This window comes from Meles meles, chromosome X (genome assembly GCF_922984935.1).
Source record: "Meles meles chromosome X, mMelMel3.1 paternal haplotype, whole genome shotgun sequence".
Classification (NCBI taxonomy): Eukaryota; Metazoa; Chordata; class Mammalia; order Carnivora; family Mustelidae; genus Meles; species Meles meles.
This window is the reverse complement of record NC_060087.1, coordinates 103,504,836-103,530,222: the sequence shown is the minus strand read 5'-3', so window position 1 is coordinate 103,530,222 and position 25,387 is coordinate 103,504,836. Positions and strand designations below refer to the sequence as shown.

Below are 25,387 nucleotides of genomic sequence, written 5' to 3'. Positions count from 1 at the left end.
ATAAGTCTTTGAATTTAGAGTAAGATATAAATGAATGAAATTCTCTTCTCCAGAATCCAAAAAAGATAGAAGTAAATGGGAAAATCTGTATATAATTACTTAATGTCTTTACCGTACAAATCCTTGGGGGTTCCATTCACATTGTAATTCATGTGAATGATACCCCATGAAATTTTGTAGTAACTAATTCGTGAGGCTGTCTTCATTAACTCAAATATTGCTATGCCTGTCTTTCTAGGCATGCAGATGACTGCCCCTGATACTCTGGGCTGTTATATTCCAAGTCATCAGAAAAGGCATTCCATATTAAAATACAGTTACTATTTCGTACATCTATTTTGTACTATCTATTCATCACATTTTAGTGCTGGTAACACAAAACTGTGGCTCCCAAAAGTTATTACATGGGGGGGGGGAACCCACCACTTTTAAAATGCATATTCCTGATATCCATATGGAAGCACTCTGATTAGGTCAGGGATAGATCCCAGGATTCTGAATTTCATAAAGCATTTCTTATAGTTCTAAAACAAATGTTATTTCAGAAACCTCCACTAAAACACAAATTAGGCTCATCATTTACCCTTTTCCAAAGTACTCTCTAAACAAGTGGAAGTACTGGTCAGATTTTTTTTAATGAATAAATTTCATTCATGCTATAGTGATTTTTCTCCAAGTCAGTAACAGATATGGAATGCTATCTCATCACCCAGATGTACGTCTACAGTCTGTGACCTTTTGACCATGGCCTGCATCAAGTCTTACAAAAATACTTCAAAGATTAAAAAAAATTTTTTTAGTGAAAAGTTGGAAAGTGTGACTCTTTCCATTCCCTCCTTGAGAATTTTATTTAGCCTAATTCTATTCTGGTTGCTGCCAAATGCTCACAGCATGGCTGATTTCCAGTTAGTACACTCCCTAGACTAAAATATCTTATTTTTGATCATTTTCTCTGCATGATTGCATCTACATGATAGGTTAAATCTGGCTTTCTTGTCTGCATACATCCTGAACCTCTCCTGGAGAGGTTATTGTTTGGAATCTCATAATGTTCACAAAATTTTCTCCTTTACAATCATTTCAAAATTAATTCACATACATTTATATTCTTTTCAAAGTCATTAATGAAGACATTAGACAAACACAGACATATCACACTCCCTCTGCAACTACAAAAATGTCATCCAGCAAACAAGACCAATGTTTGAATTGTGTGAGCTCCACTTTAAGACTTCTAAAAGTACAGGGCCACTCACTGATAATATAAACTTGCAGAAAAATATTTTTTCAAACCAAGACTGGAGATATAGAGTATACTCAACAAATAATCAACAAAGTAAAAATTCCAAAGACTAACAAAAACCAAATAATTTATGGTTTTTGAGAGATGTGGTTTAATTATCGAACTTACTCCTTTCCACTGCATCCGACAATTTCCATAAATAGTGATGTTTTAATATAAAGGTTAAGTTTTCTCTAAGCTCTCAGAAAATATTCATTTTATGTCTTATTTCTTTAAGGAGCCCTTATTTATTCAGTGGATTCAATATTAAGTCATCTTTCTGAGATACTCTCATAATTGGGACTCCAGTTCAACTACTCCTCTTTTCCCCTTATGATTAACCTTTATAATAACTGAAATCTGCATTATTTCCAAATGTGGACATCTGCAGGATAACCTAATTTCAATAAGAATAGGACACTGAATTCTTCTTTCTTAATGGTCCTCAAAGGGTGTAATCATTATTACAAATGGTGGAGCCGCAATGATAAATTTCAATGGTTACCTAATTTTTTTATACACCTAACAGCATATATGAAGTCTCTGCTCCATTTCTAAGATAACACCATAATGTTTTAATTTCTCCTTAGCGTTACAGAAACTTTCAAAATCTGATAAGGCAATGAACTTCATTGGTTCCTCCTTTCTGAAGTTCTCTGGGTATTAGAATATATGCATTCATTAATGCAAACATTTTCCATGATACAAAACCACACTATTTCAATATTTATTGAGATTATATTTATGTAGTAGTTAACTTCTAAGGAGTTTTCTATTTCAAATATGAGAAACAGATATATATTTAGGTAAATGTTACAGATTATTCCTACAGGTTCTTTTCATTTTTATGTACTTCCTGTATTGTTAATGTTTTTGATGCTATTGTGAATGAGATCTGATTAGGTGTGTATGTAAATGGGGAACTCTATCCTTTTAGATTTTAATTTAACATAATACTTATATCATTATAATTACAAATTATAATAATTTAAAATCTGATTTTATTCAATAGTTTCATCAGTATTACTCCACATTACGCATTTAGGAAATACGTAATAAATTATTTCAGAGATATAAAGTCATATACGTAACATATATAAAGGGTGAGGAAACATACAACACACAAACATACACTTACAATATGAGAATCCGACTAATACTAAAACCGGTGGCTATATATTAGCTTAGAATGTCGTGTTTAGTACTATAGCTTGGATGGCTAAAATGACAGAAATTAATTTCTCACAAGTTCTGGAGACTAGGAAGTCCAAGATGAAGATGGTAGTAAAGTAGGGCTCATTCTAAGACCTCCACTCATGGCTTCCTGGATATCAGCATCCCACTGTCTGTTGCCATAACCACTTATTGGTACACATGACAGAAACAGAAATAGAGCATATCCAAGCTCTTTAGTGTCTCTACTAATAAGGACATTAATCCTATCATCAGAGCCCTACTATTATGACCTTATATAACTCTAATTACATCTTTAAATCCTAAATCAAAATACAGTCACATTAGGGGTTTAAGCCTTTGAAATATTCTTTTTTGGTAGTTATAATTCATACTTCAAACCACTAAACAAATATTTTACTGAATTTTCATACTGCATATATTAATTTTTTTAGCCTCTCTTGGATGTTCTACATAACAATCACCTGAAAATAATGGTAATTTTCCCACATGTAAAAAAATAAACTTATTTTAGTGGTTTAGACAATACCAGTTTGTTCCAAGATCATGGTCTTTTCCCAAATTGTTTTAGAAACACTTCCAGTGTTTGACCATTAAATACAATGCTAGATAATCCAATTAAAATGGGCAGAGTATCTGAATAGACATTTTGTCAAAGAAAATTAATGGTAAATAGACAAGTGAAAAGATGATCATTATCCCTAATCATGAAGGAAATGCAATTCAAAACTACAATAAGGTTTTACCTCAAACCTGTCAAAATGGCTAATATCCAAAAGATAAGAAGACAACAGGTGTTAGCTAGTATGTGGAGAAAAAGGAAAAACCCCTAAACTGTTGGTGGGAATATAAACTGGAACAGACAGTCAGAAAAAAGGATGAGACTATAGGACAGACAGCAGTGGACTAGTAGGATCCTAGGCTCATTTTATCCCATGAACACAATTTCAAAACTATCAAATCATTCTAAATACCCCAGAAATGGACCCGAAGAATGACAGAACAAACTCCACAACTAAATGGAGAGAAGAGGCCATATCAAAGAAGCAAAAATACAGAGCCACTTCTGGGGAAGGAGTGAAGCAAGGATAGTGCTTGCCTAACAAACTTATAACAACCCCCCCCCCCCCCCCCCGAAGGAATGGCTCCTTTGGCAAGCTTGACTAAGTCCCTACAGGACAGGACCTTCTTCCAACAGAGGAGCAAAACCCTTACCTACCCACATGGCTAAAGCCTAGGGTTTTAAAGGTCAACAACCTTGGCTGGGATATGGCCAGGAGCACACAAAGGGGTCATTATACCTATTTTAGGATCACTTTCTTGAAAGGCAAGTCTCACTATGAAGCCTCTCATAAAACAAAAGAGTTGACTGGTACCATTTCACAGCCCTATCCTTCAGCATAAATACAAATCCTCCTGAGGGACTCAGCTCATCATGGACACTGGATACCTAAAACCTACTTACACCCTGCCCCAACCCATTGTGCACCAGCAGTAATGCCCTTCAAAGTCAAGCTTCTTCAGTCCCAATGAAGTGAACCCCCTCGCCCAGAAGAAAATCAGAAACCCCGCCCCACACCTGAGTTCCAAAGGGCTTCAGATCTGCTGGAGTTGGTGTCAGATCTCATTTTACAAGCAGACCACAACATTCCTAGTTAAAACTGCACATTCAGGACAATATTAACCACTGCCCAGAGCAGGCAAGGAAAGAGACTGTGGACAACTTGTCTCAAGGCTAGAAACGCTACAACTCAAAATAAGAGCACACACATCACATACCTGAGACACTCCCTAAGGCACCAGTTCCTACGCTTTCATGAATTCTTCTTGATAAGGTCATTACTTTCAGGAATAGGAGACATAGATGGCTTTTCTAACACACAGAAGAATGGGACTTAGACAAAATGTAAAAATGGAGGAATTTATCCAAAATGAAAGACCAAGATAAAGCCATAGCCACAGATCCAAGTGAAACAAATATAAGTAACATTCCTGATGGAGAATTTAAAGACACAATCAGAAGAAAACTCAGTGTGTTTGAGAAGAGGAGTCATTAGGGAGACCATTACCACAAAGAAAGAGGAAATAAAAATGAATCAGTGAGAAATAATGTTATAATTGAGACATGAAAGAAGCTTTTAGAATGAACAGTAGGCTGGAAGAAGCAGAGAAATGAATTAGTGACCTAGAAGACAAAATAACAAAAAGTAATGAAGCAGAACAAAAGACAAAAAGGAGAATTATAGAACACAAGAAACAACATAGGGAACTCAATGATTCCATCAAATGAAATAACATCCATATGATATGAGACCCAGAAGAACAAAAGAAAGAAAATGAGCACAAAATTTATATTAAGAAATAAGAATAGAAAACTTCCTTTATCTTGGGAGGGAAACAGACATCTAGATCGAGGAGGCAACAAGAACTGCCATCAAAATAAACAAAAGCCAGTCAACACCAATACATTTATAATTAAATCTGCAAATTTTACTGAAGAAAGAACCTTAAAAGCATCAAGACAAAACAAGTACTTAACTTCCGAGGGACAAACCCAAAAGCTAGGTGGAGATTTCTCAAAACAAACATGGCAAGCCAACAGAGAGTGGCATGCTATATTGAAAGTGCTCAATAGGAAAAATTTGCAGCCAAGAATACACTATAGAGCATGGAAATTCCCACAAAACAAAAAATAAAAGAGTCCATGACCACTAAACCAGCCCTCTAAGTTAAAGCAGACTTCTTAACTGCAAAGGAGAGATCAACAGTGAAAAAGAAAAGAAAGGATCAGAGAAAGTCTCCAAAAAAAAAGACAAAAAAGTATTAAGATGGCAAAAAATACATATCTATCAATAATAACATTGAATGTAAATAGACTAAATATTGCAATTAAAACAGAATGCCAGAATGAATTTAAAAAAAAAAAAAAAAACCACCAACAAGGGCCACCTGGGTGGCTCAGTGGATTAAGTATCTTCCTTCAGCTCAGGTCATGATCCCAAGGTCCTGGGAGCAGCTCCCCACTGGGCTTCTTGCTCAGCAGGGAGTGTGCTTCTCCCTCTGCCACCCAACCCCCCTGCTTATGCTTGTGCTCTCTCTGACAAATAAATAAATAAAATCTTTAAAAAACAAAACAAAACAAAATAAACAGGCCCCATCTATATGATGCCTGCAAGAGGCTACTTTTAACCCTAAAAATACCCAGTTATTAAAAGTGAAGGGATGGGGGTGCCTGAGTGGCTCAGTGGGTTAAGCCTCTGCCTTCAGCTCAGGTCAATATCTCAGGATCCTGGGATCGAGCCCCACATCGGGCTCTCTGCTTAGTAGGGAGCCTGCTTCCCCCTCTCTCTGCCTGCTTCTCTGCCTACTTGTTACCTCTGTGTCAAATAAATAAATGAAATATTGAAAAAAAAAAAAACAAAACGCTCAAACTCACTTTCCCTCAATTTAAAAAAAAAAAAAAAAAAAAAAGCCTCTGCCTTCGGCTCAGGTTAATATCTCAGACCCCTGGGATCAAGACCAGCATCAGGCTCTCTGCTCAGGAGGGGGCCTGCTTCCCTGGTCTCTCTGCCTACTCGTGATCTCTGTCTGTCAAATAAATAAATAAAATCTTTAAAATAAATAAATAAATAAAAGTGAGGGGATGGAGAAATATTTATCATGCAAATGGAGGTCAAAGACAAACAGCATTACTGTTACTGAACAAAATGGAGATTTAAAATATGACCAAAAAAACAGACAAAACAGGGCATTATATAGTCATAAAGAGGATAATCCAACAAGAAAATTTATTATTATAAATATTTATGCATCTGACATCAGAAAATTCAATAATGAATTTAATGAATATAATGAATAATGAATATAAAGGAACTAAGGGATAATAACACAATTAATAGAAGGGGACACGAACACCCAGTTATATCAATGAACAGATCATCTAAAAAGGACAAAAAAAGAAATAAGGTCTTTGAATGACACACTGTAGCAGATGGACATAACAGATATTTCAGTACATTTCATTCTAAAATACCACAAAACACATACGTTCAAGTGCACAGGGGACATTCTCCAGATTAGTCACACATCAGGCCACAAAACAGCCCTTGAAATACAAAAAGACTGAAATCATACCAGGCATGTTTTCTGAGCACAAACACTACGAAATTAGAAGTCAACCACAAGAAAAAATCTGGAAAGACCACAAAAACATGGAAGTGAAAAAGCATGTTACTAAACAATGAATGGGTCAACAGGAACTCAAAAAAGAAATGAGAATACATGGAAACAAATGAAAAAATATCACTACACAACCTTTGGGATGCAGAAAAAGCAACCCTAAGAGGGAAGCACATAGCAGTAGAGGCCGACCTCAAGAAGCAGGAAACATCTCAAATAAGCAACCTAATGATATGCCAAAAGGAACCAGAAAAGAACAAGAAACAAAACATAAAGCCAGTAGAAGAAAGGAAATAATAAAGATTAGAGATGAAAAAAATAATATAGAAATTTAAAAAATAGTAGATCAGATCAATGAAATCAGGAGCTGATTCATTGAAAAAAATCAATTAATAAAATTGATAGGCCTCTAGCCAGACTTATCAAAAAGAAAAGAGAAAGGAAGCAAATAAATGAAATCCCAAGTGAGAAAGGAGAAATAACAACCAACACCACAGAAATACAAACAATTATAAGAGAATATTAGGGAACACTACATGAGAACACACTGGACAACCCGGAAGAAATGGATAATTTCCTAGAAACATAGAAACTGCCAAAACTGAAGCAGAAAAAAATAGAAAACTTGAACAGATTAATAACTAGCACTAAAATTGAAAGAGTTAAGGAAAAAACTTGAATTAGAAATCAAAAAATTGTTCAACAAACAAAAGTCAAGGGACAGACAGCTTAACAGGTATATTCTATCAAACTTTTAAGGAAGACTTAATACTAATTCTTCTCTAAACTATTCCAGACAACAGAAATGGAGGCCAACATTACACTAATAACAATAATGGATAAAGACTCCACTAAGAAAGAGAATGACAGGGCAATATCTGTAATGAACATGGATGCAAATATTCTCAAAAAGGTACTAGCAAATCATATCCAACGGGACATTAAAAGAATCATTCACCAGGATCAACTGGGATTTATTCCTGGGCTGCAAGGGTGGTTTATATTTGCAAATCAATCAACATGACACAGCAAATTAATAAAAGATTAGGGTACCTGGGTAGCTCAGTTGATTAAGTGACTGACTTCATCTCAACCATGATCCTGGAGTCCAAGGATCGAGTCCCACATGGGGCTCCCTGCTTGTCAGGGAGCTGGCTTCTCCCCCTCCCTCTGCCTGCCACGAACCCTTCTTTTGCTCTCTCTGTCTGTTAGATAAATAAAATCTTTATAAAATATAAAAATAAGCAAAAGAAAACATAAGAATCATATGATCCTCTCAACAGCTGCAGGAAACGCATTTGACACAATACAACATCCATTAATTATAAAACTCCAGAGCAAAGGTGGGATAGAAGGAACATACCGCAACACAATAGAGGCCAAATATGAAAACCCACAGCTAATATAATACTTAATGGGGAAAAACTGGTCACAAGCAAGACAGTGATGTCTACTCTCACCACTTTTATTTAACATAGCACTGGATGTCCTAGCCTCACCAATGAGACAACAAAAATAAATCAAATGCATCCAAATCAGCAAGAAAGAAGTAAAACTTTCACTATTTGCAGATGACATGATAATTTAGCAAACCCAAAGGACTCCTTCAAAAAATTGCTAGAACTGATAGACAAATTTAGTAAAGTTACAGGATACAAAATTAATGTACAAAAATAGGTTGAATTTCTATACGCAAATAATAAAGTAACAGAAGGAGAAATTAAGAAAACCATCCCATTTATGATTCTACTAGAAGTTAATAGGGGCACCTGGGTGGCTCAGTGGGTTAAAGCCTCTGCCTTCGGTTCAGGTCTTCATCCCAGGGTAATGGGATCGAGCCCCGCATCGGGCTCTCTGCTCAGAGGGAGCCTGCTTCCTCCTCTCTCTCTCTCAGCCTGCCTCTCTGCCTACTTGTGATCTCTCTCTGTCAAATAAATAAAATCTTTAAAAATAAATAAATTAATTAAATTAAATTAACTACTGGGACGTTATCAAGATAAAAAAACCTTCTGCACAGCAAAGGAAAGAACCAAAAAACCTAAAAGGCAACCTTCAGAATGGGGGAAGGTATTTGCTAGTGACATATCTGATGAAGAGTTCATTATCCAAAATATATAAACACTTCATAAAACTGAACATGCAAAAACCAAATAATCCAATTAAAAACGGGGAGAAGACATGGGTAGACATTTTTCCAAAGAAGACATAAATGTGGCTAACAGAAACATGAAAGATGCTGAACATTACTCATAATCAGTAAAATAAAAATAAAAATCATTCTGAGATATCACCTCACATGTATCAGAATAGCTAATATCAAAAAATACTAGGAATATCAATCAAGTGTTGGTGAGGTTGTGGAGAAAGGTGAACACTTTTGTACTGTTGGTGGGAATGCAAATTGATGCAGCCACTCTGGAAAAGAGTATGGAGGCTCCTCAAAAAGCTAAAAATAGAGCTACCCTATGACCAAACACCTGCACTACTAGCTATTAACCAGAATGATAAAAAATACAGATTCAAAGGGGTACATGTACCTCAATGTTTATAGAAGCATTACCAACAATAGCTAAACTACGAAAGGAGCCCAAATGTTCACCGAATGATGAATAAAGAAGATGTAGCATATACATTCAGTGTAAAAACACTCAGCCCTCAAAATGAAAGAAATCTTGAGGTATGCAATGACATGGGTGGACCTAGAGTATATCATGCTAAGTGAAATAATTCAGCCAAAGAAAGACAAATAACATATGATTTCATTCTTACGTGTAATCTAAGAAACAGAACAGATGAACATATGGGAAGGCAAAACAAAAAACAAGAGAGAGAAAGAAATCATAAGAGACTGTGACCAATAGAGAACAAACAGAGTAGATGGAGGTAGGTGGGTGGGGGATGGAATAAGTGGGTGGTGGGAATAAGGAGGGCCCTTATTAAAATGCCTTTATTAAAATTAAAATAAACATTAAAATGTTATATATGTGATCAATCATTAAATTCTGCTCCTGAAACCAATATTACATTTTATGTTAACTAACTAGAAGTTAAACAAAAATTTGAAAAAAGAAAAAAATAAAACTACTCTATGATCCAGCAATTGCAATACTAGTTATTTACCCAAAACACACAAAATTACTGATTAGAAGGGGAATGCCTGAGTGGCACAGTGCCTTCTAGAGCTGACTCCAGGTCTCTTCTCAGGTCCTGATCTCAGGGTCATGGGATGGATTATCACATCAAGCTCCACTCTCAGCATGACATCTGCTTAAGATTCTCTCTCTCTTCTCCCTCTGCCTGCTCACCATGCTTTCTCTCTCTTACATAAATAAAAGTTTAAAAAAAAATCCAAAATGATATATAGGCACCCTGATATTTATAACAGCATTATCTACAATGGTTAACCAGATGTTTACCAACTGATGAATGGATAAAAACGATATGGTGTATATATATACAATGGAATATTACAAAGCCATCAAAAAGAATGACATCTTGCCATTTGCAATGACATGGATAGAACTAGAGTATTATGCTAAGCGAAATATGTCAGTCAAAGAAAGACAGTATGATACGATTTCACTCTTTTGTGGATTTTAAGAAACAAACAAAAGAACAAAGAGAAAAAAAAAGAGACAGGGAAGCAAACCAAGAAACAGACTATAACTATGGAGAACAACTTGATGGTTACCATAGGGGAGGTCAGTGTGGGGAAGGATAAAATAGTTTAAGGGTAGTAAGGAGTGCAATTGGAATGATCAGCACAGAGTGTAATATGGGAAGTGTTAAATCACTATACTATACATGTGAAACTAGTATTAAACTATATGTAAACTAACTGGAAGTTAAACAGAAGTAAAATAAAAAGAAAAAGAAAGAACAGGATGGAGATTCCTTCAAAAAATAGTAATTGAATTATGATGTGCTCCAGTAATGCCACTACTGAGAATCTATCCAAAGAAGATAACACGACTTTGAAAAGTCATACACACTCCTATGTTTATTTCAGTATTTAAAAAGCCAGTGATGTGAAAGTAACTCAAGTGTACATTTACAAATGAAGGGAAAAAGAAGTGATACACTCACACACACACACACACACACACACACACACACACACACACAGAATGGAATATTACTCAGCCTTAAAAGGGAATGAGATTCTTTACAAGAAAATTTACATTTACAAGAAAAAGAAAAATCCATTTACAAGAAAATGGATACACCTGAAGGGTATGATGCTATGTGAAATAAGTCAGACAAATAAAGATAAATACCATATGATATCACTCACATGTGCAATTTAAAAAACAAATAAAGTCAGAAAAAAAAGAATAGATAAAGGGGATTAAGAGTACACTCAATGAGATGAGCAATGGGTAATGAAACTACTAGAATACTTTATATTAAATACACTTCAATCAGGGGCGCCTGGGTGGCTCAGTGGGTTAAACCCTCTGCCTTCAGCTCAGGTCATGATCTCAGGGTCCTGGGATGGAGCCCCACATGGGGCTCTCTGCTCAGCAGGGAGCCTGCTTCCCTTCCTCTCTCTCTGCCTGCCTCTCTGCCTACCTGTGATCTCTGTCAAATAAATAAATAAAATTAAAAAAAAAAAACTTTAAATATACTTCAATCAAAAAAAGATGCTAGGGCACCTGGGTGGCTCAGTGGGTTAAGCCGCTGCCTTCGGCTCAGGTCATGATCTCAGGGTCCTGGGATCAGGTTCCAAATCGGGCTCTCTGCTCAGCAGGGAGTCTGCTTCCCTCTCTCTCTCTCTCTGCCTGCCTCTCTGCCTACTTGTGATCTCTCTCTGTCAAATAAATAAATAAAATCTTTAAAAAAAAAGATGCTAGTTTCTACTTTAATGAGGAATCTATAAGTATTTTGTTATTCTCATATATAACAGATAATGAATTTGATGATTTTTCACATCTGTCCAAATGACTATATTCTTTATTTTTCTCTTTATAACTTTATAACTCTTTATAACTGTTATTACAATTGCAAATATCATGACACTGTATAATATATATATATATAGTATACTTCTTGAAGTTCTTTAATTAATTTATATACTCTTAAATTCTGTTTATAAGGAACCTATGTCGGATGTTCACACCTGTATTCAAATTGAAAATTGTCACTACATTTTCTGCCCATGGGTAATGTTTTTCATAAGTTTTTATCTCTTATTGAACCAATTTGGAACTTAATATTTGCATATATTCATGCTGGTTTGAAATTTTATGTGAAGCTTTGCGCAGTGGCAGTATCGTAGCCAATGAGGTTTATCCGAGGTGCGATTATTGCTAATTGAAATTTTATGTGAAAAAAACAGAAAATATATGATTTTAAAACTTTTTTTTAAAAGATTTTATTTATTTATTTCTCAGAGAGAGAGAGCACTAGCAGGTTCAGTGGCAGGTAGAGCAGGCAGAAGGAGAAGCAGGCTCCTGGCTAAGCAAGGGGCACAATGTGGGACTCGATCCCAAGACCCCGGGATCATGACTTGAGGCAAAGGCAGATACTCAACCTATTGAGCCACCCAGGTGCCACACAATATTAAAACTCTTACCTTTGGTTATTTCCTCTTCTTTTATTCTTAATGTATATTTCTTTACTTTTAGCCTTCCTCATTTATTATCAAAATTTTAGATTTAATATTTATATTGCTAATTATTGAAAATCAAATTCTTCATTTCTGTTCATTTATCCCCTTCAAATTTATTTATACACTTTTATTGACATCTAATTCCTCTTTTATTGCTTTTCCAATTTCTTTGAGTCAGGATACTGATTCATTCTTTGATCCCTCATGAAGATGATTAGGGATTTTAATATGCATTTTATTAAGGATTACTCCAATCCCAAATTTATTAGCAAGCAACATTCTTATTACCCAAAAATCTCCTTCAATATTCTTTTTTTTTTAAAAGATTTTATTTATTTATTTGACAGAGAGAGAAATCACAAGTAGGCAGAGAAGCAGGCAGAGAGAGAGGAGGAAGCTGGCTCCCTGCCGAGCAGAGAGACCGACGCGGGGCTCGATCCCAGAACCTTGGGATCATGACCTGAGCAGAAGGCAGAGGCTTTAACCCAATGAGCCACCCAGGCGCCTCTCCTTCTTCAATATTCTTAAACAAAGTTTAGCTTCTCTCTTTGAACAACGTTACGGACAGAGTTTTGTATATCATTATGAACACTTTCAAGGAATTGGGTATTCTCTATCTTAATTTAAGATTATCTCTAGTTTTACTGATTTGTGGTACAGAAGCTGATTTAGGATGTTTTTACTCTGGAGAGTTCATTGAGATTTACTTTGTGATCTATTCAATTTTGATAAAAACATCAAGGGACCATATGAGTTTTCTTTTGATGTGTAAAAACATCTCACAAGCTTAGCACCTTAAAACATCAATCTATTATCTCTCAGTCTCCATGGGTCAGGATCTAATAAAATATAACTCAGTTACTTCTCCATTTAGGGTCACACAGTGTCAAATCAAAGCATTCAGTTTGGCTCCTACTGGGAGGAACCAGAAAAAAATTAGCTTTAAACGTCATTTGGATTGTTGACTCCAACATTTCAGTTGTAGGCATTTGTAAAACTGAGGTCCTCATTTGACCTGAGGTCCTGCTGACCGTCAGTCAGCCTTGCCCTATGGAAACAACTGTCTCAAAATCAGCAAAGGCACTGTCAAGTCAATATCATACTTAAAATTATCCTAAATTCTGCTACATTTCTCTGGCTCTATTACCACATCTTTCTTATTCTACCCAAAGAATACAGTCCTCCTTTAAGGTCTCATGTGCTCCGATTGCACATACCAAGAAAATCCAGGAAAATTTTCCTATTTCAAGGTCCATAATTTAATTGCATCTGAAGTCACTTTTACCATATACCACACTATAAATTTTCCAAGAAATGGAGTATGGACATCTTTAGGAGTCCATTCTGCATACCTCAGGCACTAACATTAAAATTAAATAAATAAATAAATAAAACTAGATTTGTGAAATATGAAACTGAATACATGTGTAATATCAAAATTATTGTGTTATTCAGAACATACACACACTTATTTATTATCTACTTGTTGTCTCATAGGCTGTGATTGATTGGGATAAGTGTTTCTACTTTTATTTCACCTCATATTTCCATCAGCATAAAACTGTAATCAGCTTTGAGACCTTGTGATATTTCAGGTAACTTTCAAACGGCATTACATGATTAAATTCACTTAATACTTATAAAAATAACACGAGGTAGGTATTTCGACTTCCCCATTTTACATCTGGGGAAATTCATCAATACAGATGTTAAGTAACTTCTTTAAGGTCATACAGCTAATTTACAGTAAAACCAGGATTCAAACCTAAGACACTCTTTGCAAGTATATGGTGGTTCCTGTATTTAATATATTTCATATCTAAATATTATATTATCATGAAGGTTTCCAGTTTTTTTTGGGGGGAAATAGAGCATGAATAGAAGAGATAGAGGGAGAGGGAGAGAGAATTTCAAGCAGACTGCATGATGAGCACAGAGCCCAACACAGAGCTGGAACCCAAGACCATGAGATGATGACCAAAACTGAAACCCAGAGTTGAACAATTAATCAATGGCACCCACCCAGGTGCCCACTTCATAAGATCTTTATAATCATTATGGAATATACCTTTCTTCATTTCAAAGTGGCTTTTCTACCCATATTTAATATTTTTACTTTGAAAACAACTTGTCCTGAAGTAAGACCACAATCATTACTTCTTGCAACACGACAAGCCATATAAATAGTGGCTGAACCTAGAAACTAGAAAGTACCTCTACTTTTACAACAGGTATACAAGATAGTCATTTCTAGGGGTGCCTGGGTGGCTCAGTGGGTTAAAGCCCCTGCCTTCGGCTCAGGTCATGATCCCAGGGTCCTGGGATCAAGCCCTGCATTGGGCTCTCTGCTCCGCAGGGAGCCTGGTTCTTCCTCTCTCTCTGCCTGCCTCTCTGCCTAGTTGTGGTTTCTCTCTGTCAAATAAAAAAAATATTTAAAAAAAAGATAGTCATTTCTACATTTATGTTTATCGTGAAGACACTAAATGAGGATGCACCAGAATCGTTAGGTAGTAGCTGGCATGTAAAATGTATTCAATAAATATTAGTGATAAAGAGGATAATAATGATGATATGACCATGTGATTGATAAAAATAAAAACATAAGCAGTATCTAAAAATTACATGCATACACACACAAAAATACAGGAATATTGAATAAAATAAAATTAAACATTGTACAAAAGACTAAAGATTTCCATATCTAGCATCAGATGTTCCTAATGAGGAATAAGAATACTAAATCAATAATCTGTTGGCCAAAATAAAAAAAAACTACATATTTTTAAGTAAAAAAATCAGGGTAAAAAAAAACCAATCAGGGTAAAAAGAGCACATAACTTGTGATATCATTTCTTCATATGTATATACATACAGAAATACAGGAAAATATACATGCAAACATACACCCTGATAAAATTAATATTTTAAAAAAGATATTATTAATTTATTTGACAGAGAGGGCACAAGCAGAGGGAGCAGCATAAGGACACAGAAAAGTGGGAGCCTGATGCAGGGCTTGATCCCAGGACTCTAGGATCATGACCTAAACCTAAAGCAGATATTTAACCGACTGAGACACACAGGTTCCTTGATAAAATTAAAGAATTTAAAATAATACATTTTGTAAGTTAGATGAATGATATGGATATTCTTGGAGGTGGAGTGGTTATTTAGTTTGACTCTTAATTCTGATATAATACTTTTTTTAAAATATTTTATTTATTTGACAGAGAGAAATCACAACTAGGCAGAGAAGCAGGCAGAGAGAGAGAGGAGGAAGCAGGCTCCCTGCAGAGCAGAGAGCCCAATGCAGGGCTCGATCCCAGGACCCTGGGATCATGACCTGAGACGAAGGCAGAGGCTTTAACCCACTGAGCCACCCAGGCGCCCTTTTGATATAATACTTTTACATGGCTTTTAAAATAAGACATTATAAAGATTCTTTATTTTTATTTTTTTTAAAGATTTTATTTATTTATTTGACAGACAGAGATCACAAGTAGGCAGAAAGGTAGGCAGAGAGAGAGGGGGGAAGCAGGATCCCTGCCGAGTAGAAAGCCCGATGTGGAGTTCGATCCCAGGACCCTGTGATCATGACCTGTCTTGAAGTCAGAGGCTTTAACCCACTGAGCCACCCAGGCGCCCCGCACTTACCATATTCTTTTATCAATCTTCCTCTACAATCTGCACCACCATGATCATTGCAACATTATAATAACAGATGAAAACAAACGAAGTATCTAAGGACAAATTAATGAATAAAGAGAATAGAGTATGCAGTATGTATAATGGTATAATCACTCAACCATAAAAAGGAATGAAATCCTATGATTTGTGTCAAAATGGATAGAAGTTGAGGGCATTGACCAAGTAAAAGAAGCCAGATAGCAAAAGAAAGATACCATATGACCTCACATACCTATAGTTAACAATAAGAACCATAAGAAACAAGCTCACAGAGAACAGATTGGTGGTTGTCATACGTGGGATGGGTAAAATGGCTGAAGGAGTCGAAAGGTATAAACTTCTAGTTATGAAAAAGGTAACGCCTAGGGATATAGAAAAATTTACATCTGGGAGATCTATAATGATAAAATCATAACATAAACAAGTATTTGATCATCAGGCTTCATACCTGTATAAAACAAGGTAAAATCAAACCTACAACTGATACATAGATCAGAACATTTGCATACTATAAGGACAATGTAAAAATCCACCTCCCTCGCCTCCATCCCATTACACTTCCTGTGATGACACTTGCGTCAGTAGATTGTAGGAGTGGGATCAAATCACACCTATCTCTTCATTGCACAGCAGCATCAAAACAGTTTGGTAAATAGAACTAGCTCAATGCACGATGTAATTCAGAAAATATAACTAACACAGTGCATTCTCCTGATTAGTGCTCACACTGTATGGGAATAAGAATGATCTCACAGGAAAAAAAACTTGTCATTTCATATACAGATAAATTATATTTGATATCGGCCTACACAGTTTTAATGTAAGTTGGTTGATCTACAGAAGTCATGGTTGTTACTTTTGCTTTTGACAAAGAAAACCAATTTGCAAAAGAAATCCATATATCCTGTCAACAGGATCACATCAACTGCTTATATCACAAAATTCTGATTTCACGTCAGAATTTTGTCTAATAGTTTTCATAAATTCAAAGACTTTCAGTATATTTTGCTCTGCCTCAAGGTACCAATGTGGCCTACTTCCACGCAAGGGTGGAATGACCCTTGGGGGAGGAATATAAACATGGTTTTCTTCTACATAAACACATGTCAAGTCAACGTTATCATCAAATGTATTTTATTTAAGACATGTGGATTTTTTTAATCAAAAGCAAAATTTCTGGATTGTCAAGTATTCATCTGAGAGTTAAATCAAGAACTATGTGCATCCTTGTCTTTGCCTTAAGCTTATTGAAAAATTTTGAAAAAAAAGGGGGAAAGATATTAACTACATTCCACATCCTAACAATATGCTTTCCCATACTATGTTAATGAATATTTAATATTAGAATAACAGAAATCAGGGTATAAGGGCATACGTGAGATAAAATTTTTTAAAGGGTTTTTTTTTTTTTTAATTTTTATTTGACAGAGATAACAAGTAGGCAGAGAGGCAGGCAGACAGAGAGGAAGGGAAGCAGGCTCCCTGCTGAGCAGAGAGCTCAATGCGGGGCTCCATCCCAGGATCCTGGGATCATGACCTGAGCCCAAGACTGAGCCACCCAGGTGCCCCTACATGAGATAAAATTTAATTCATTCATATAATTAACATCAAATTATTATCTACTATGAGTTCTGTGTTGGAGGATTGAAAAACTTCAACAGACACAGATACTGACCTTAAGGAATTGAGAGGATAAGTGAGATCCTTCATATATTTATGGCACAATCAGGAAGAAAATACCACGTAAAATAAGGAAATGTCATTGAAATGAGAGACTGGAAAGACTGTTCTGTGTTGTGAAAATTAAGAATGGCTACATAGAAAGTGACATTTAATGTGGATCTTGACAAGTAAGAGGAATTTATTATTTTGGGAGATTATTTTTATTTGTATTTATTTGACAATGGGGGGGGCACAGCAGGGGGATGGGGGGGCCAAAGGAGAGGGATATGCAGTCTCAGGGAGCTGGATGCGGTGCTCAATCCCAGGACCCTGAGATCATGACCTGAGCTGAAGGGAGAGGCTTAACTGACTGAGCCACCCAGGCATCGGAGATAAGAAAAAGAATTTAGATACATTATGAAAGGAGATAAGAACATTCCAAGTGGAAAGAAGACCCAACGTATTAAGTCAGGAAATAAGAAGGAATTTATGGGAAAATGTGAATAGCTCACTTTTGGTGAATCATGCGATTTCTTAGGGCAGATTCTCATGAGACTGGAAACCTTGATTCAAACCTGCCTGAAGTGATCTGAAGGTATAAGGATCAGAAATATAGACTTTACAAGGTAAGGAGACATTGTCTATTTCTTTCTTTTTTTTTTTTTAAAGATTTTATTTTATTTATTTGACAGAGAGAGAGATCACAAGTAGGCAGAGAGGCAGGCAGAGAGAGAGGAGGAAGCAGGCTCCCTGCGGAGCAGAGAGCCCGATGCGGGGCTCGATCTCTGGACCCTGAGATCATGACCTGAGCCGAAGGCAGCGGCTTAATCCACTGAGCCACCCAGGCGCCCCGAGACATTGTCTATTTCTAAGCCATGAAGGAAGATGATCACATGAACAATCCATCAGCAGACTATAGTGCAGACAGGAGGAGGAGATCGCCATTCAGGGGTAAATTGGTATTTTATTTCTTTAGTTTTTGTAAGGGGGTAAGAGGCAAATCGAGGGAGTGAAAGAAAATCTTAAGCAGTCTCCAAGCAGAGTGTGGAGCCAACAGGAGGCTCATTCTCACAACCCTGAGATCATGACCTCAGCTGAAATCAAGAGTCAGATGCTTAACCTACTCCCAGGCACCCCAGAGGTTAAGCTGCTATGGGAATGAGGAAGGAGGGTCAGAACCGGATTACTGGTAAAGGGATAGCAAAAACATAAGGATAAATAAGATATTCCAGGGAGGCAACAAAAGGGATTGGTCCACTGGTGATAATATTAGAAACCAGATACAGGAAAAATTAATTATAATGAAAGCTTTAAGTCTGATTGACTGGGAAGATATTAGGACCATTAAAAAATAAGTCATTCCCAACAAGAAAAAGGTCTGGTAAAGAAAACAAGGGGCTCCATCAGTATCTGTCTTCTCACTATTTTGTGTTTTTTTTTTTAACTGTTATATGAACTATATGTTTATTTACTTATGGAGTGCCGATTATTTATTAAGTACCCATTCTTGCCAAAGTAAACACTACACAAATACCTCACATTATTTCATTTGGTCCTCACAGCAACTTTTGAGTAAAGATATGTTTGATATGAGTATGGCAATGCTGAATTGAGACTTCCTGCCACCCAAGCTGACATGGATGAAATAAAATTGCCCTCTGAGATTAAGGAAAGAAAAATACATAATGGATGGGAGAGAATATACACAATCTCCTAAAGAGAAGATTTCTAAGCCAAGATGAATTTATAAATCATTGAGAATTAACATACCTAGTGGATATAAATGAAGGAAATAATAACTTTTCAGGTCATTGAAGTATGAACACTCACATCCAAATGGCAAGGGGACTTCTATGAAAAAATGAATACGATAATCTACCCCTTCTTAATACATTGAATGCTGCAGCTCAGTAAAATTTCCTGATGATCATTCCATACTGACCAAGCAAGGGTTGGCCTATGACTTTAGCGAAATTGAGATGTATCGTTTTTATTTCCTCAGACATCACAACCATTTATGAAGGATAATCTCCACCTCACCTCACCCCACATTACCCCCACTATCATTCTAAATACATGTAGTCTGAAGAGATTTCTTGTAGCCCTTAGTCCGTGGGTAGACCCCTTGACTCATGCTTGCCTAATGAAAGCATTCCCTTAATTGAGCTACAGTAATTTATGCAGAGTTTGGCACGTAATAGAAGTTTGTCCAACATCAAAATGTTCAGGGTATTGACTAGGTCCTTGGGGATGAGGTAATCTTTTCTGGTATCATTGTGAGCCTAGATTTGCGAGAGGGACCTTTCCCAGGGAATGAAGCCAATTCAAAAGGAAAAAGAAAGGGGGAGAGCTGAGGATATTATCTGAAGCTCTGGATGCATTTCTAAACTTTTAATTCATATAAATTGATATATGCCTACATCTTAAACAATAGTATTACATGTACATTGATCCTCAAATCGTTCTATTATTCGATAATTATTCCCAATTTGCAGATGAGAAAACTAAAATGGGGAAAATTCCTTATCTATGTATTCTTTACAAACTAATTTTGAAGAAGTTTTCCATTAAGGAGTATTACCAATGGCTCTATCTGGAAGAATCCAAGGAGTCAGTTCCTTGTAGAATTGTAATTTTAGGGTTAGAAAAGTTTCTTTCACAAGACAACGTTTTCTATACCATTTTATGTAGCAATGAGATAAAATATAACCGAATTTAATTCACATTTCTCCATTGCTCGATTGCTTCCAGGATTCCAAATTTTATATTTTATATATATATAAACCAAATTTTATATTCACATTCAATTTTATATTCAGAGGGGGAGACGAAGCATGAGAGACTGTGGACTGTGAGAAACAAACAGGGTTTTGAAGGGAGGGGGGAGGGGGATGGGTGAGCCTGGTGGTGGGTATTAAGGAGGGCACGGATTGCATGGAGCACTGGGAGTGATGCATAAATAATGAATCTTGGAACACTGAAAAAATAAAATTAAATTTAAACAAAAAGGAAAAGAAAAAATATTATAGTACTCACTCACCCAAGAATTCTGAAACATGTATCCCTCTTTCTACTTTTGTATTTAAAATGATATTTATCCTAATTTAAAGATATCATAATCTTACAAGTCTCTTTTTGAATATTTTTTAAAGTAAATGAAACATGATATATTTATCGAAGTTGAACTCCAGGGTACTTTCTAACTCTGTTATTCTCAGTAATATATCACAAATACATAAAGAACCTAACTTAAACCCATAGATACTTAGATGAAAATGGAATCACAAAATGCTATAGGAAAAAAGGGACTTTAGAGGCCATCTAAGACAGATAAATCCCTTTATTTTGCAAATCAAGATTAAAATATTTGCTCAAGTTTATATATCTAGTTATAAACAAATCCGAGATTATCAACAAGGTAATCTGAATCTCAAATTCTTTTTTCTTAAAGATTTTGTTTATTTATTTGACAGAGAGAGTGAGCCCAAGTAGGGGGAGCATCAGACAGAAGGAGAGGGAGAAGCAGGCTCCCTGCTGAGCAAGGATGCCCCCCCCACCCCGCCCCTGGAATTATGACCTGAGCCAAAGGCAGACCCTTAATGACTGAGGCACCCAGATGCCCCTGAATCCCAATTTCTAATCCAGTATTCTTTTTTCTTCTTTTTAAGATTTTATTTATTTATTTGACAGAGAGAGAGAGCACAAGTAGGCAGAGTGGCAGGCAGAGAGGGAGGGAGAAGCAGGCTCCCCACTGAGCAGAGAGCCTAAAGCAGGGCTCCATCCCAGGACCCTGAGATCATGACCCCAGCTAAAGGCAGAGGCTTAACCCACTGAGCCACCCAGGTGCCCCTGCCCCCGCTATTTGTTTTATCAACTCTATCATATCCTAAATAATGTAGAAAATTCAATAGAAAATCCCGGTCAGGAAGCCTGCTCCCTCTCTGACTTTCCAATCAGTAAATACTATCCTCCCTATCAATCTGCTTAAATATAGTAAATAAAATTCAATAGTTTAGGCCATCATATTATCCCAGTCTCCACTTTAAATAATGTTACTTCTTTTGTTTATGTAGACTCCTCACATTTCATGACTAAAATTAATTCTGTTTGGGGGGATTTCTTTTCTCCTGCTCCCCTTAGCTTTCTGTTGCAAGCATGCACTGAATCAGAGAATCCTGTCATGTGTATTCGTATGCCCTTACCTGAGAGAATGCTGACGACTGCTCAGCATAATGAGGAGTGGGGTGTCTGGTTCTTGAGAGTTAATTGGTACAGGCTGACCTAAATTTTCAAGCTTTTTTGTCTGACCTTTCCTTAAAGGAACACAAATCTCCAGCCTAGGGAGGAAATGCAGAGGATGAGGGAAGGGAATGCAATAACCCCCCACCGGGCTGTTCTCCCTGCAGAGAGATCCATGCATCCGCCATGCCTTCTGCGTGTACAGGTCTTCCTAGCTTCAGCTGGCCACCACATCCTTGCCATCCTTGCTATCCTTGCTATATTCTATGAACCTAAGTCAAAAGTGACTGGTTCCACATTTCGATGATATATAAACTGAGGTACAGAGGTCACAAAGAAAAAGAGGACAGGCACAAAAAGGCAAAAGGTCCAAAGTCATTGGTAAAGGCCTCTCCCCCTTGCCCCACAGGCCACTGCCAATAGCCAAGAGGTAGGTTGGGCCCTCAGTAATACAGCAAGCTCTTATTTCTGGGATTGTTACTCCCCATCAGTGAAGGGCACACTTCCATCAGCCTTCTTCACATAGAATAAATGAAAGAAAATACTGGCTTTTATTGAGCACTCAGTAAAGACTCCCTCTGTGGGGCTCTTCAATAAACCATTTCAATTTTTCTCACATTAACTAAGTAGGAAGCATGGTCAATTTACATCTCAAGGATAGAAAAATGGACACTTCTCAGACACAATACGTAAATTACCAAAAATTATGCAATAAGTGGCACTATTAGTATAAGAAACCCAAGTAGTCTGAACTGCATTCCCTGCCTCCTGGCATTTTACCACGTTGCGTCTCTTAATGGCACTGACATGTTAAGTCAGGTCAGGGACTTAAGTGCCACAATTTGAAAGAAAAATGATGAGAAAAGAAAATATGGCCAACATTGAATTCTGATGTACCATAATAATTTCGTAGAATAGATAACTTTGGAAGAGGGAATGTTCTTCCGCTCTTCGAATCAGAAAACCTGATCTTCAACTCACACAACCAATTACACTGATTATGAATAAAAATAAAACGTCTTGCTGAGGCTTTGAAAAAGCAACAGTCAAGGATACACAGTTTATATTTTTACCCTTATTGCACGTGGAATAATAAAATGTGTGTGAATGACAGTTTGAGAATTTTAAGCACATCTGGCTCAGGCCCGTCTTTTACCCTTTAAAATGGAGACACAAAAAATGTGCACGCACGTGTGCACACGCAAACACACACACATGAACCATGAAAATAAACACTTCAAAGGTCTGTTAATTGTCTAGAAATCAAACATTGGGTTTCATGGCGATAATGGAGGCTATTTAGAGGTCTGGCTCTCACTGGTATGTCAACAGAAGTTCAAGGTTAGTGGAAGTGAAGCCAAGTGTGTGCTGCATCAGCTGCCAGAAAAAGAGGTGCTGGCATGCGGGCAGGTTTCCTAACACCTAATCCTCTAGCTCCACCTTTTTTTTACAGAAAGATTTTGTTTATTTCTTTGAGAGAGAGTGCGCACACTAGTGGGTGCAGGGACAGAGGGAGAGGGCGAAAGGAGCCTGACGAGGGGATCAACCCCATGACCCTGGGATCAGGACCTGAGCAGAAGGCAGAAGCCTAAGTGACTAAGTGAGCCAGGCACTCTCTACTTCCCCTCTCTACTGCCAAGTTAGTTATTAGTATCTTAACATGCATCCCAGCACATTCTACCTCAGAACATAACTGATTTCACATCCGCAACTTGAAAAAAAAAAAAGAGAGAGAGAGATGTACACACATAAATACATGACACACACAAACAAAGCCTGAATAATCATTTTCATTCCACTGTCCTGTAACAGTTAATTAAATCAGGGCCCCCTGATTGCCAAATCATCACAGGAATGAACATTTCCAAGAAAAAAAGACTTTTCCTTCCCTATATGTAAATTGTCATAATACCACAAGGTATCTGGAACATAATAAGAGCATAATCAATACTGGTAAAGAAACCACTCATGCAGGGGCGCCTGGGTGGCTCAGTGGGTTAAAGCCTCTGCCTTCGGCTCAGGTCATGATCTCAGGGTTCTGGGATGGAGCCCCGCATCGGGCTCTCTGCTTGGCAGGGAGCCTGTTCCTCCTCTCTCTCCGCCTGCCTCTCTACCTACTTGTGATCTTTGTTTGTCAAATAAATAAATAAAATATTTAAAAAAACAAAACAAAACAAAACAAAAGAAACCACTCATGCATGTACTGGGAAAGTATCAGAAAACACATACAGTGAAAATTTTTCCTGAGAAACAGTTTGACCCACATAGAATCATGGTTTAGAGTACCAGATTTAGAATCTATAACATAATGCCTCTGGTGCCCCATGTCATAGCCTCTTTGAAAACCTTCGATTTCCATGGTATTTGTGATGAACAGTTCCAGGAGAGCTGACAAATTCTTTTGGGCAGCTCCTCCAACTTGACCCTGCATAGTTTGAAGACGTTCTGCTTTCTAACCCAAGAACTTCTCTAGTACCTCTTAGCCCTGGAAGGGAGAGATTCTTCTGAGGAGTGTTTTGTATAATTTTCAGGAGGTCCCAGTAAGACTGAGCTCGGGCTACTGACATTAGTAACGGAAAAATGCTTTCTGGGATCAGATCCCAAAATACTACCTTGACCCACATCTTTGTCAAAGGCTTTCCTTTCAGGAGAAACTAAACTAAGACAAGTTTTTTCAGATTAAAACGGAAATATTTGTTCTGCCACTTATTAGCTGTGTGGCATTGGACAACGTATTAAACGTCTATGAGTATCAGTTTCTCCAACTGTCAGTGGACATAATAATTGCACTTAACTCACACGGTGGCTGAAAAATATTACATACGATATTATAGGTAAGATGCTAACATGATGTCTAGCCTATGGTAAGTGATTAACAAAATTATTATAAATACCATTATGCATTTAAATACATTGCCCAGCGGCGCCTGGGTGGCTCAGTGGGTTAAATCCTCTGCCTTTCGCTCAGGTCATGATCCCAGGGTCCTGGGATCGAGCCCCGCATCGGGCTCTCTGCTTGGCAGGGAGCCTGCTTCCTTCTCTCTCTCTCTCTGCCTGCCTCTCTCCCTACTTGTGATCTCTATCTGCCAAATAAATAAATAAAATCTTTGAAAATAAATAAATAAATAAACAAATACATTGCCCAAGTACAAATTGAATCGGTGATAGTCTCGTAACACTCACATAACCACATAAGTCACATAACTACCCTTGACTGGATGATATTCACATTCCCCCACATTCCTCTAACCCTTCCTCGCAAAGGATGCTTAGCACAAAGGAACATTTTGTACATATTCAAGTGCGTCTCCAAACTTTGAAGAGGATGGCTCACAGAGAGTCAGCATTATAGCAGGACACTTTGAAATCTGACTGACCATAAAGCACCACAATGATTATGGTTGCGTCCATGAGGGGAATCACATTAGATTAGAAAATTGGACTATAGCAATTGCGTGTATCCCACTAATCAGGACAGCGCCTCAAGCAGTGAGATTGGTATTTCCAGCGTAAAGAGCAGTGAGACACAATGA

General features: G+C 37.0%; 1 pseudogene; it reads left to right on the top strand.

Moving 5' to 3' along the window:
• The first annotated feature begins 11,907 nt into the window (after positions 1–11,907).
• LOC123935750 lies at positions 11,908–12,025 on the top strand (annotated as a pseudogene).
• The last annotated feature ends 13,362 nt before the right edge of the window (positions 12,026–25,387 follow it).